This window comes from Callospermophilus lateralis, chromosome 17 (genome assembly GCF_048772815.1).
Source record: "Callospermophilus lateralis isolate mCalLat2 chromosome 17, mCalLat2.hap1, whole genome shotgun sequence".
Lineage (NCBI taxonomy): Eukaryota > Metazoa > Chordata > Mammalia > Rodentia > Sciuridae > Callospermophilus > Callospermophilus lateralis.
In genome coordinates, this window is record NC_135321.1 from 57,936,630 (window position 1) to 57,950,194 (window position 13,565).

Here is a 13,565-nt window from a genome sequence, read left to right on the forward strand (position 1 = left end):
CCTACTGGGGACTGACCCAGGAGCACTTTATCACTGAGCTACACTGGTGGTGGCTGGTGGAAATAAACTTTCCCAGACCTTTTTATTTTTTATTTTGAGGCAGAGTCTTGCTAAGTTGCCCAGGATGGCCTGGAACTTGTGACCCTTCTGCCTCAGCTTCCTGAGTAGCTGGAATTTCAGGCGTGTTCTACCCCACATGGCCCAATCATGTCTTCTAACTCCCGTTTCCCACCACACAATGCTGTTCCTGGAAGAAGAACCACCTCCATGAGTCAGTGCGAGATGCACAAGGGGGCCAAGAGCTCCTTGTGCCGGAACGTCAGGAAATGCTGAGGCTGCAGGCATGTGGTGATCCACACTCCTCCTCAGATGGCCAAGAGGACTCCATGTGAAGTCTGTGGTTGACATGGTGGTCTGTCATTGCTAGCTTTTCACTTTTGACAACTGAGTTGTGGTCATGTTTATGATGGCAGAAATGGGGTTTAAGAGAACATAGAAATTATCTGGGCTATCTCTGCAGCATTTTTTCAAGTCTAAAGTTATTCCAAATTTTTAAGAAAACTGTTAAAGATGCTCACATTAGCTGAATCTGGAACAATTTGATTATTATTTTTTGAATATTTATTTTTCAGTTGTAGTTGGACACAATACCTTAATTTTATTTGTTTATTTTTATGTGGTGGTGAGGATCAAACCCAGGGCCTTGCACATGATAGGTGAGCACTCCACTGCTGAGCCACAACCCCAGCCCCATAAAAGGCAAAGTGATAGGAATGGATTAAAATTCATTGATAAACATACTTACAGAAAAAAAAAAGAGAAAAAAGGAAATTTTCTATTCTTCTATTGAAGAATGGAGTTAAGAAATGTAGAAGAAATAATTGCAATAGAAAACTGTCACTCTGTAACCAAGGTATAGTAGCTGATGCAGGCAGGTATCACTCAGGAATCCTGAGCTTGGTGGGGGTTCCAGGAGGTCACAGGATTTCAAGTGTCCCATTGCAGAAGCCTTTATGGATGAGGAAAGATGACTTTCACAGTGAAGAAATCTGGCAGATAAGCCTTAACCAAGGACCGACCTCTTGGTCAGCCCTGGTGGCACCAACAGGTTTCATGGGCCACTTGGTCAGGCTCAAGGTGTTTGGCTAGGCACCTGTGGAAAGTGCAGATGAGTACACTGAGTACATTTTTACGTGGCTTGGCTTAGTAGTGTCCCAACCAAACCATTGTAATCATAGGAAAACTGTGAGCCAACTGGGTCAAGAGACAGTCTGCAGAATGACCTGAACTTTTCAAAATTGTCAGTATCAGAAAAGATAAGGCCAGGGAACTTCTTTAGAAAAGAGACATGACCAGTAAATGCATTTTGTGTCCCAAGGTAGACCCTGGATCTAGATATCAGGTGGACATATGGAGGCATGTGGCTAGGGGCACCTGCTCTAGGCTCCTGTTCTTATGGTGTGTGGATAGGATGCCTACCTGGGCTTGGAGACGTGTTAGGATGCTGCCTTCAGGTGCTTTAGCAAAGTGCTTCTTTTTTTTTTTTTTTCTATACTGGGAATTTGACCCAGGGGCACTCAACTACTGAGCCACATCCCCAACCCTTTTCTTTATTTTTTATTTAGAGACGGTCATACTGAATTGCTTAGGGCCTCACTAAGTTGCTGAGGCTGGCTTTGGACTCAAGATCCCCCTGCCTCAGCCTCCTGAGTAACTGGGACCACAGGTGCCCCCATGCCTTGTTGTTGCTGTCTTTTCTCTAGGATATCTCTGTGGTGTTTACTTGTCCCTGTGGCTGTCACTTAACATGTGGGTTTTGCAGGTCTGACGGCGGCTGGTGGAAATAAACTTTCCTGCAGAGTATGACTGGAAGGAGTCGCTGCTGGGGGACATGGACAAGAAGGTACCAGACATGGAGGACACCATCAACATGGTGATGAGCCCAGACTGCTGGCAGCACCTGGGGCTACAAGCAGAGAACAGCATGTACAGGCCCTGGGATCCACCCAAGCTTTGCATTTCTGTTTCTGATCAGGGCTTTGCAGTTTGACCTCAGAAACATTTCAGAGTTCTAGTGTGACGTTCTTGAAAAGAGTCAGGGAATGGGATTGTGCTCTTACTGGGGCCCTAGACATACGTGTCATCAAGCCCTCCATGTATAGGTGCTCCAAGGGACCTGCTGGTGGCAGGAGCCTTATTAAACACAGTGACATGGAGGAAATAAACAAACAAAAAATGCCCTTCATTTTGAATGAAGGTCTGTGACCCAGAAAAGTTGGTTTCTCCATGAATATTTTATATGGATCTGATTAAATGGATGTTTTTAGAAAGACAAAAGAAAGGAAAAATGACTCTTTTTCAAAATTTGCATGTTTTTACAAGCTGCTATTCTGGTTGCTTTTTTTGCAATATGAGAAGAGACTAACTTGGTTTCATCTTTAATCTTCTAGTGAGGGGCAGGGAGGACATGCTTAGTGTAGGGCAGGGAGGAGGGGAGTCAGAACAATCAGGCACTTATACCCCCACCCAACTCCGTGTTTGCAGGAGAGACCCCTTTCCCAGATCTCTGCCTTCTATGGCCCTCACTGGGATGCTGCTGGCCTCAAGGACAGTGTGGCCAAGAGCTTTGAGAAGTGTGTCATCGAAGCTGTGAGCTCTGCCTGCCAGGTGACTAATCTCTTCTTGGGAAACATGCTTGGGTTCACAGATGCTTGCTGACATGGACAGCTCCAGGCCTTAAGTGCCTGCCAGTTCCAAGGCCTGAGCTGACCAGGATTGGGTCCTTGGTGCCCCCTCCCTGGATTGGGCCTCATGCTGCAATCCAGTGCTCTCTACCCACTCCTTGACATGCAACTTGGCTTCCTGCTGCAGAACCCTGTGCAAAACCACAGCCACACTCAACAAGCCATCGTGCAGCTGATCTGGTGGACTGTGCCTCCAGTTGCCATTGTGATCGTTGCCACTGGTTTGTTTGTGGTCTGTTAACTCTTGCCCAACAGATATGCAGGAAATGACCCCAAAGGTTGACAAAACATCTATGGAAGGAAGCTTCTGAAGTTAAATAGACTCCATCCTTGTTGGGGTAGAACACTTGCCCAGCATGGCCCTGGGTTCTATTCCCAACACTGCAGAAAAAGAGGGGAAAGATTCTGTCGTTTCACTTAGCTTTTTTTCTGCAAAGTAGGAGGAGGTTCTGCCCCGGCATATTCCCCACACAGTACCCTGAGGCTCCCAGGGTCCTTCTGTATTTCCTGCTGGATACTTCATGTCCTGCACACTGCTGGCCAGTGGAGTTGTGAGAAGCAGAGCTCACTTTTTCTAGGGAAACAGGCTCTAGTCTTTTTACATAACTAATACTTCTAAGGCTTTCATTTGTTCTTTTCTCAGTGCTTTAGTAACATGGTAGCCACATCTCCTGTCACTCACCCTTGGAAGCCAAACTTGGGGGGAGTGGTGTGTTTCAGGTGTGGGTGCTACCAGCACAGTCTACTTGGCAACATTCTCATGAGCTCAGAAAGAAAATGCAGCCCTTCAGCTGCGGAGTCTGCCCTCCACCATGCTGGCCCCAAGCCCCTCCCCAGCAGCACCTAATCTTCCTTCCTCCTCCACAGACTACTCAGGTGTCTCAGCAATGAAGTCACACAGGCTGTGGCCTTGGGTGCCTGGCTTCGTTGAGCATGTGTTCAAGGTCATTCACTCTGGAGCACCTGTCAGTACTTTGTCCCTTTTCATGACTACATGTTGTTCATCACATGGCCTCAGGGGGCTTTTATGTTTCATTTGTCCTGTGGTGGACATCCAGGCTCTCCCTGATAGCTGTTATCAGTCTGCTGCTGTGAACCTCCACACATGGGTTTGTGTGGATGTGCTGTTCACACTCTCTACGCCTATGGTGAAATGGCTGGATCACTTGGTACCTGTGTGATTGAAGGACTATCTGGCCCATTCCCACAGTGGCTGAACCATTTCCATATCAGCTGCCAGCCTAGGAGGGACCTGACTTCTCCACACCCCCATAGCCTGTGACTGTGCAGTTTGGGGGTGTGGAGTGGTTTCTCTGGTGACTTTGATAGCTATGACCTCAGGTACCTTCTCATATGTTTTTTGGCTATTTCTGTTTTCTATGTCTTTGGACAAATGTCTACTAGAAAGAAATGGCAGTGGAGACATGGACAGATGTGAGGTGAACCCTCATAGCTGCGGTCAACAGACTTTTTGACAAGAGTGCCAAGATCACTCAAGGGGTGAAGTACAGTGCCTTCCTCAAATGGTTAATTGGGCTCTATGTCTTTCTTTTATTGTGGCTTATGAGAGTTCTTTGGATAATCAGATGCAAATCTCTGGTCAGATATGTGATCTGCCAGCATTTTCTCCCATTCTCTGGATTGTTTTCACTCTTGGTGTTTTCTTTAGAAGCACAGAAGTTTTTAATTTCTTTTTCTCTCTCTCTTTTTTGTAGTAGTAGGGATTGAAACCAGGGGTGCTCTAACACTGAGCTACATCTCTAGCCCTTTTTATTTTTTATTTTGTGAAACAGTCTCACAAAGTTGCCCTCAAACTTGCAATATTCCTGCCTCAGCTTCCTGAGTAGCTGAGATTACAGGTGTGCCCCACCAATCCTGGGAAGGTTTTTACTTTTGGAAAAATTCAATGTGTCTTTTTTTTTTCTCTTGTTGCTAGTAATTTTGACATCTTGTGCTAAATCCTGGGTCATGAAGATTTATCTGTGTCTTCCTCTAAAAGGTTTTTATTTTGTTTTTGGCACTGAGTGTTAACCTAGGACTATATGCTAATAAGTGCTCTGTCATGGAGCAACCCCCTCTGAAAGCTCTAGAGTGTTAGCTCTTAACATTAGTTTCTTTTTCTATGTGGTATGAGGTAAGGGTCCAGATACAGTCTCTTGCATGTGGAGATCCATCTGTTCCAGACCATTTGAGGAAGGCACTGTACTTCACCCCTTGAGTGATCTTGGCACTCTTGTCAAAAAGTCTGTTGGCCACAGCTGTGAGGGTTCACCTCACATCTGTCCATGTCTCCACTGCCATTTCTTTCCAGTAGGTCGTAAAATCAAGAAGCATGAATTCTCCTGATTTGTTCTCCTCTTTTTGTATTGTTTGCTATTCTGGATTTCTTGGGATTCCATATGAATTTTAGAATCATTTTGTCAGTTTTTGCAAGGAAAGCAGCTGTGATTTTGACAGGGATGGCTTTGAATCCCTAAGTCATTTTGGGGAGTGTTGACCTCTTAACAATGTCACATCTCATGGCTTCTGAACCTGGAATGTCTCCCCATTTATTTTGGTCTTTAAGTTTTTTCAACAGTAGTTTGCAGTTTGCAAGTGGTGAGGTCTGCATTTCTTTTATGAAATTTACTCCTAAGTACTTTATTCCTTTGCTATTGTAACAAATTATTTTTTCAGGGCTGGGGTTGTGGCACAGTGGTAGAGCACCTGCCTAGCACTTGTGAGGCACTGGGTTTGATCCTCAGCACCACATAAAAATTAAATAAAATAAAGGTATTGTGTCCATCTACAACTAAAAAAAAAAATTTAAGAGAGAGAGAGAGAGAGTGAGAGAGAGAGAGAGAGAGAGAATTTTTTTTGATATTTATTTTTTAGTATTCGGCGGACACAACATCTTTGTTTGTATATGGTGCTGAGGATCGAACCCGGGCCGCACGCATGCCAGGCTAGTGCGCTACTGCTTGAGCCACATCTCCAGCCCCAAAAATATTTTTAAAAATTGTTTTCTCAAATATGTTTTTGGATTGTTTATCACTAGCACTTGGAACAGGGCAGCACCTCGTCTCTGTGGCCTACAGCTTTGCAGGCTCATTTCTTTTCTCTAGCGGGGTATCCGTGGGAGAGTACCTTCTTTAAAGTTTTGACATAGATGACCATGTTATCTGCCTGTAAGTTAGTACTTCCTTTACAATCCCAATACTTTTTTTTTTTTTCTTTTCCTTACCTAATTGCCCTGGATAGCAACTCTGGCACTGTGAAAGGAGTGAAATTGGCTATCCTGGTCTTGTTCTTGGAGTTTTGCCTGATACTTCTTCTGTATCTATTACAATGGTTGTGTCACTTTTTCTATTAGTATGATGTATTCATGTTTTTGTGTCTGCGTGTGTGGACTGGAGATGGAACCCAGGGGTGCTTTATCACTGAGCCACATTGCCAGCTCTTTTTGTTTTTCATTTTGAGACAGAGCCTCACTAAGTTGCTGAATCTAGCCTCCAACTTGTGATCCTCCTGCCTCAGCCTAGTGAGCTGCTGGGATTACAGGCATGTGCCCCTACACCAGGCCTATCAACTGATTTTTGATGTAAAAACATGGTTTTATTCCTGGGATAAATCTTACTTCCCTATGGTCTATAACTTTTTATTCATTGCTAATTAATGTTTTCTTTTATCCTGTTAAGTGTCAAAAGTACCTGTTATTAGTTCATCCTGTGTTTTTTATTGATCACTGAAACTTTTTCATTTTTTTACAAAAATGTGAATGCAAAGAAGAAAACTGTTTTGTTTCTTGGTGAAGCATCAGAAGGAGAATTGGAGTGTCTGTGGTATTTGAGGGCAGTTTGTGATGTAGTAAAGTTTTCCTCATCTTGTTTTTGGCATTTTTCATGACAGGCAAGTCTAAGAGAAATACAGAAGCTGACAGTGAGCTGGGAGGGTGTGTGACTTGGGGTTGTAGGGGTGTGTTTGTGCATGTGTATGCATCTTCAAACCTCCGGCACCTCACATAAGGAGCCAGGCCAGGACAATGGAAATTCCCTAGGAAATATTTAGTATTTTATGTTTCTTTTCTTTTTGCAATATGGGGGATGAAACCCAGGGCCTCCAATACACCAAGCTACCAGGGGGTAGCCCAACCTCTCTTCTGTATTATTATTTTTTTTTGAGGCACTATAAAACTAGCTTCAGTAGATTTATGAAATGCTCTTGGGTGCTAACTTGTGTCATTAAAAGACAAATCAGTAAAATCTTCTCAACTCTCTCTTTTAATTCATTTTCTTTTAGTCTCAGATCAGTGTACTGGAGGGAGTCTCTTGTCATCATTTGCAGAAATTTGGCAGCCTTGTGTCTGCTGTGATCACCAAGTCCTGGCCCAGGAACAACAGGGAGTCTGTGGAAGGCCTGGATGAGATTCTTGAACACCTGCTCACAGGGCCTGATGTGAAGCAGCTCTTCAAGTTGTACGGTGCGTGTAGGACTGGTTGGAGTTTCTGTCCTTCCTTGGGCAAATGAAGAGGCAAGGTAGTTGACCTGGTCCTCAGCCTGCATGTGCTGAGGTTTGGTAAAGGCAGGATGCATGGAGGTGCCCAGGCAGGTGTTAGGCATAAAGAGCTTCTAACACTAGAACCATTGTCTGCTGAGTGCCTGCTGAATATGTGTTCCTGGGGGGACACACGGTCCTTGAAGCAACCTCTCTGAAAGTCCCCAAGCCCCTTGATTTCTAGATGAGGGAATGGAAGTACCCAGGGCACATTGCTTAACCAGGGTGTTGGAGACTCACTGTGTTCAAGATAACAAATGATTAGAAATCAGTCCAAGCCCAGCTTGCCTCCCTGTGAAGCTCATGTGTCACATTTTGAGACCAATATTCATAACTAACACAACATGAAGTGACTCTTCAGCCATCACCTTCCCAAGTGTCGTGTTGCCCTGGAAATGATGGTGCAGGTTTATGTGTAAATTGCTAGATTCAGATCCTGTAGTGGGAAAGCACTTGTGTGGCAATAAAAACCCAGGGCCAATGATTGTCTCAGCCAAACCAGCTGCTCTGTTCTACACCAGATCATAGGCAGGAGTAATGTGTGGTTCTGAAGGTGGCTGCTGTGTGCACGGGCCACAGCAGCCTGCTGGGGAAGAGTTCACTGTCACACTCCACAGCATGCATTTAAGGCTCCTCCTTGTCTTTTCCTGGCTTCATGGTTTCGTTCCTTTTATCACTGAGAAAAGTCCCCATGTCTGGATGTGCCTGGATTGGTCCATTCTCCCACTGAAGGTCATCTCAGCTGCACTCTGTGTAGGGGTGATGCTGGGGATAAACCAGGGATTCATGCCTGCTAGCCTAACACACTACCATCAAGCTGCCCCCCAGCCTCCTGTTATCTTTGTTTTGTTTTGTTTTTTTAAAGAGAGAGAGAAAATTTTTTTATTATGTATTTTTTAGTTTGGGGTGGACACAACATCTTTATTTTATTTTTATGTGGTGCTGAGGATCGAACCCAGCGCCCTGTGCATGCTAGGCTAGTGTGCTACCCCTGGAGCCACATCCCCAGCCCCTTATCTTTGTTTTTTATGGTAAAAATAAACTTGGTCTTCTCATAATACTATATGAACCTCATATTACTGTGAGATAAATAGTCTGGCAGTTAAACTAGTCATGTTTTAAAATATTGTCCTCTAGTTGCTCCAAAAGCTCATGTTCCAGGTTTTGATCTGCAGACAAGATAGGCAGAGCATGAAGCTGCAGCATGGATCTGCCTCCTTCCTGGGTGCTGTGCAGATGCTTCCCTGCACCCGTGGAGTGGCCTCTGATATGAGCTTGTCCTGTTGCAGTTTATTTTCCTACTACTGCAGGGATTCTCAAGACAGATGTGCTGGGTTTCTGTACTTGTGACTAAAAGGCTCAGGGATCACTCCAGTTGAACTGGGCTGACTGGGGTACACCAAATAAAATAAAAGAGACACAAATACCTTTTTGTTTGGGGTCGCAGTGACGGCTCCTCTGACTTTAAGGGTCTGCAGGAAGAGAGAGAGAGCGAGAGCATGTGCTGACCCCTTTTATTGAGGAGAAGCTATTCAAATGAGGCAAGGGGTCAGGTTTCAGGGGGCTGAGTCTATCTTTATGATGTCTGTTGTCAGCATGTTGACTGACATCTGAGTAGGCCACATCCAAGGGCATAGTAAGAGAAGGGGACACACACAGGCACTTCCATGAAAGATTCTATCCTAAACAGGGCAAGGGGTTATATTACAAAGGAACAGGTGAGCATAGCTTCACCCATGGTGCTGTAGCAAGACACACCTATGCACAAGGCACTGTCCCTCAAACCCAAGAAGGATGGGGAAAGCTTTGCCACATTTCTGTGACTGAGTGCATCAGCACCCAGCCAGGGAGTATGACTCAGTCACATGCAAGGTTGGTCTCCCACAAGGTGAATTTCCAAGAATATCATATGTAGTTCAAGAAATACGTTCACTGTAGCATGGGCTCAGGACTTCAACCCTGAGCACTGTGGTTCTCCTGGCTGACTTTGGCCATTGGAAGGGTCTCCTCCTCCCATACAGGAGATGCACTAGGTTAAGACCTGAACCTCATAGGTACAGGCATAGCTGAGTGAGGCATCGGCGCATTTGGAAACACCACTGACTGCTGCCAGCGCCGTGTGGGCATGGGGCTGGTGAGAGGTTCTAATGGCAAGGAGAGGGGAGGGCCGCATGCTCATTGTGCTCCTTATCTTCTCAGGGACAGATGAGAAACTCTTAGCCAACATCACAGAGGACGCCAAGAGGTTGATGGCTGCCGCCAGCTCTGTCTTCACAGAGGTTGCTGGTGATGTCCTGAATGGGCCCATATTGGTCAGACGGTTGGAGCTGATCCTGAAGCACAAAAGTCAGTTTCTGGACCTGTGGCAGTTAGGTGAGCTGAGGCCAGGCTGGTAAGAAGCCTATGTTCACATGTGTGCTGGCTGTCCTCCTCTCTACCACCAAGTGGGGGCCTCCTTGTCCTTCTGATGGTGACTGTGGGGCACTCCCAGGGAGAGAAAGGGATATCGTGAAGTTTGTTTCCTTTGGCTGACTTTGTCATTATTTTCCAGAGACAGAAAGTTCTTCATTCCAAGAAAAAAATTGTGACATGGAAGAGACACTGGACTGGAGGATGGGCGAAGTCATGTTTCTGATGAGAGAGAAGAGACAGGTGGACAGCCTCCTGAGGCTGTGTGGGAAGGTGAAGCATCTCATCCAAGGTACTGCTCCCGCAGTTGCACAAGGAACCCTTGAGAGCTGTCACGGAGATGAAGCAGGCCACAAATAGAGGGGCCTTATTTTTCAGGGAGAAGCTTTTAAAAAACATTCTTGACCCAGTTTTCAATGCATTTGCCCAGGGAAGCAGCTTCCCCTTGTACATTCTTGTTTGTGTGCCTCTACACCCGTCGATGTCCCCAATTTCCCAGTGTCAATGTCCTATGCTGGCTTCCCAAGGAGGGGAGGTGTAGATCTTTCTCCAGTCTGCGCCCTGAACATGAGGCTGCTTGCTGCTCTGTCACTCCCAGTGGTGTCCTGAGTTACTGGTACCTTCTTCAGGGTAGGGCCTTTGCCATGGTGTGAACATAGGATTCACAGGCGAGCCGTGTGGTGGACCATGGCCACTCCATGGTTCTGGCACAAAGTTTCTGTAGCTGGTAGAATTGCATTTCTTGCCTTGGTACTTCCTTTTCCCCTTTTTCATTGTGTTTATTTCAAATTCAGCCCCAAACTGAACCAGCTATCTGAGTGGATGTCTCTGAAGCGTCTCCCAGGACAGAGGGCTTATTTTCCTAGCGGGGAGTTGGCCCTTAATCTCCTCTGTCTCCCAGGGTTGCCTTGGCCTGTGGGCTGGTAGGGCAGGTCCTGCATCTCTGGCCTGTGCTTGACTCCTGTTTGACAGAGGGTGGCATCTACTGCTTGCTGGGACTGGGACACAGGAGGCCAGATGCAGAACTGTGCCCCTGCTATAGGTTGATCATTGGGCCAGGGGCAGAATTTCCTTCAGAGTGCTGCCTGAGTGCTGCATTGGGATGTCAGATGCATTCTCGCTACTGATCCTCTGTATGGAGCTTGTTGTCCTTCTCTGGATGCTCTTGAGAACTGTCGGGCCCTAGTGTTCTGAAGTTGACATTAATCTGTGCCTGGCCTTGGGTCTCTTTTCCATCTCTAGGATGGGGCACTGGCAGGTCTCAGCCAGAGATCTAGTCTTAGAGCTCTAGGGTGTTCTCCTGAATTGGTTAGTTATGCTTTCCCTGTTGCAGGGTGCACATCAGCAGCTGCTGGGCCTCCTGGCATGGTTGCCTGACTCCCATGACGTCTCTCCTGCTTGGGTTTCACTTCCTGAGCCTTCTCTTCAATCTCCTCCTGTAACCTGGGCATTGAATTCTTCATTTCAGCTCTTATGTATAGTTAATTTGAAGGCACTCCCTTTTTTCTTTTCTTTTTTGGCACTGGAGTCGAACTCAGGGGCACTAGAACACTGAGCTACATCCCCAGCCCTATTTTTGTATTTTATTTAGAGACATGGTCTCACTGATTTGTTTATTATTTTTCTTTTGCTGAGGCTGGCTTTGAACTCGTGATCCTACTACCTTAGCCTTGCCAGCCACTGGGATTACAGGTGTGTACCATCATGCCCAAAACTTTTTTTTTTTAAAGATTTTTTTTTTAGTTGTAGATGGACAAAATACCTTTATTTATTTATCTTTATGTGGTGCTGAGGATAGAACCCAGTGCCTCACATGTGCTAGGTGCGTGCTCTACCACTGAGCCACAATCCCAGCCCTTCCCTTTTCTCTTGAAATATTCATTTATATACTATGTTCTTGTGGTTCATGGTTGCAGCATGTTTTCCCGTTTCATCCAAGTTGCTTTTATCTGTTGGCTTTCTTTCTTTCTTTCCTTTTTTGCATGTTGGGGATGGATGCTAGGCTTTTTTAAATTTTTTATTTATTTATTTTTTTAATGGCACTGAGGATTGAACGCATGCTAGGCAAGCATTCTACCACTGAGCTACACAATCCCTATTGGCTTTTTTGGATATATTTCCCACATTAAAACTTCTTCTGTTCTGATTGGAGATTTTCGTTTGTCTGTATGAAGACAGTCCCCACAGGTGGATGGACAGGCAAAGGGCTTCTGGGCTGTGACTTGTTGGGCTCTGTGGCTGCCCTTAAATTGACCTAGTCCTTGAGGCTTCTCTTGTGAGCTTGTCATATTTGCACCCCCTGCCTGCTGCCAGATTTCTGGAGCCAAGAGGGAGAAGAGGAGAGTGAGCCCCACTTTTATTCCAGTTTTCCTGCCCTGGTGACTGTGTCATCCTCTTTGTCCTTAGATTGAATACTCCCTGTCCTCTGTAGCTGCCCAAGACAGGTGTGTGTCTAGAAGTAGCTTCCAGGCCAGAGAGCCCTGCAGTTGGTCCTTCCTGCCCCTTGACAAGGGGCGGGCAGCCCCCATTTGCCTCCATGGTGGAGGTGGACTCTCACCAGCTGCTTCTTAAACAGACTTTGAACCCAATTCCAGTTCCCTCTCTGCCTCCTCCAGTCTAGGGTGACCTTAACATCTAGTGTCCTTGAGTGCCAGAAACTTGTGCTGGGCCTGGCTGAACTCACCTCTGCTTTGTCCTTAGGGTCTCTGTTCTCAGGCCCCAAGTGTTATTTGCCACTGGTCTGGCCATCTTTCTACTTCTAGGTTGTGTTGTTATTGGGCTTCTTTTCTACTGTCCTTGTTCCTGCTGGTTTTGATGTTTTAAAAGCATTTTCTAATATGTCACTGGAATGGGATTTGGGAGGGAGATGGATTTGTGTTTCCAACTGTTCTATCCACACAAGAGTTTCCAGTCTGTTCTTTATCATGAAAACTGATGAACAATCCTGTGGCAGGGTGGAGGGGAGGAGGGATGAATTCTTCTTAAGAAAAAAAAATCCCATAAATAATATTAATTTGTGTTTTCTCAAAGAAGTTATTAGAAATACTAGGAAAGTAAAATAAGATGCTACCGTGTCTAGCAGTTTAACTTCCATGTTTCCTTGTGGTTTCCAAAGTGGATTTTGGAGAGATTGAAGCAAGACACTCAGAAGACCTGAACTGCAAAAGACTGAATGAAGCCATGAGGGTGAGACAGCCAGCGTCCTCAGCCTGCAAGCTGATGACTCACTACAACCTGGACCGTGAGGTCCAAAGAATGGCTGCAAGGATAGACTTGCTGATGGACAGCCACATCTTCCAGATATTCTGGGAAGAAGCTGCAGAGTCATTAAGCCATCCCCAAGGAGAATCTGAAAGACAAACCCTTGCGCTTTTAGAGGCCTATGAGTACTTGTACTTGCCTTGTTACCAGAGGTTCATGAAACTGTTTCAGGATCTGAAGTCAGGAGAGATCACCTTTGGAGAAATTAATGTCTTTTTCAAGGACTTTGTAGATAAATACAATGACCTGACTTTAGACCTCCAGATCATGTGTGAAGTAGACCCCCAGGCCCAGAGGGGCTGGATCTCAGAGCGTGTTGAACAGATCAAGGAGTACTATAGCCTGCACCAGGCAATCAGCTCTGCCAAGGTCATCTTGCAGTTCAAAAAGGATTTTGGATTGACTGGTGACTTCAGTGTTATTTACACTTTAATAAACTTTGTAAGTTATTTTCTGGGGACTCCTGGGAGGTAGGGGTCTACCTCAGACTCCTTAGAAGCCCCAGGTCTTCTGGGAAAATCAGTGAGGCAGCCCCCTCCATGGACTCTCATCTGGGCTGCACTAAGTCTGGAACATTCCAAGCCCTGGGTTTTTACCTTTGCTTGAGACAGTGTGAC

The 13,565-nt window shown here is 45.7% G+C and overlaps 1 pseudogene across 1 annotated transcript in view; it reads left to right on the plus strand.

The window, feature by feature from the left end:
* The window catches only part of LOC143382663 (E3 ubiquitin-protein ligase RNF213-like), an 86,874-nt pseudogene that overhangs the window by 21,653 nt on the left and 51,656 nt on the right, over positions 1-13,565 (plus strand). The window contains exons 3-8 of the transcript XR_013154547.1: positions 1,829-1,903; positions 2,545-2,667; positions 7,023-7,203; positions 9,478-9,651; positions 9,830-9,979; positions 12,803-13,389. The product of XR_013154547.1 is annotated as an E3 ubiquitin-protein ligase RNF213-like (transcript). The remainder of the gene's footprint in view (positions 1-1,828; positions 1,904-2,544; positions 2,668-7,022; positions 7,204-9,477; positions 9,652-9,829; positions 9,980-12,802; positions 13,390-13,565) is intronic.